This window comes from Arachis ipaensis, chromosome B01, assembly GCF_000816755.2.
Source record: "Arachis ipaensis cultivar K30076 chromosome B01, Araip1.1, whole genome shotgun sequence".
Classification (NCBI taxonomy): domain Eukaryota; kingdom Viridiplantae; phylum Streptophyta; class Magnoliopsida; order Fabales; family Fabaceae; genus Arachis; species Arachis ipaensis.
In genome coordinates this window covers 78,666,602-78,667,765 of record NC_029785.2, presented here as the reverse complement: position 1 = coordinate 78,667,765, position 1,164 = coordinate 78,666,602, and positions in this window count along the sequence as shown.

Here is a 1,164-nt window from a genome sequence, read left to right as displayed (position 1 = left end):
TGAAAAGTTTGGGCACACTGCTATAGATTGCTGGCGCAGGTTCTATCAAAGATTTGGAAGTAGTCAGAATAGACCTCAAGCAAATGTACTTATGAGCAACTCAACTAGAACATCTTCAACCATTTATGATATGAATTGGTGTCTGGATTGTAAGGTATCAGTAGCGTGTTGAGAAAGAGAGAATCACAGTGCAGTAAAGACAATGAGCAGTATTAAGAGAGAGAAGAATAGAGAGAATGGTGAAGAGTGCATTGTTGATTTCAGAAGAAGAAGAAATAGAATTACAGAAAGTGAGAGGTTGTTGCGCTGAAGTGCTATTTTATCATTAATCTATTATATTTATTAACAATCAAAAACAAAAACAATAACGAATTAGATCTTCCATTGATGGTAATAAACTTTTTGGCAATTCCAATCGATTAAAAGATTATATTTGATCCGTGACGTTCGTCCAGGGCTGTGAAATCGTGTTTCTTTGAAAATCAATCGATTAGATTATCAAAACAATCGATTGAATTTCAGGTTTCCATAACTCAATCGATTGGACTATAGGTTGTTATCACAAAACAATCGATTGAAAATTGCAAGTCAGCATGGTTTTTGCAAAAATCAATTAATTGATCATATTACACAATCGATTGAACGATGACTAAAATGTGGGTTTTTAATAATTCAATCGATTGTTTATACTACCCAATCGATTGAATGCTTCAAAACAACCTGAGGTCTCACAATTCAATCGATTGGTTGTGCTACCGAATCGATTGAAGTGTGTACTATGCCTATTTCAATTTTGTTATCGTTTTTATAAATTATTATCTTATTATTCATCTATTTTATCTTTAAAATTCTATCTTTAATTTTTAAAGTTTTATTTTGATTTAGATACTCTAATCTTATCTATTCTTTAAATGAATGTGAAAGAGTAGCACTCCGATCTCTATAACTGTTCTATGTATGAAAAGAGGAGATTAATTATGATTAGTTGTACAAATAAGTGTGTGTTAGTTATCATTTTTTGTGTTAAGTATATAATAAACTAGAGCTATAAATACTAAATAAATTCATGTATAAATTTCATTTACTCAGTATATTCACTCATTCTATTCTGCAACACTTCTCATCTCTCTTTCTCTCTATTCTCTAAGTTCTGCCATCACCAAG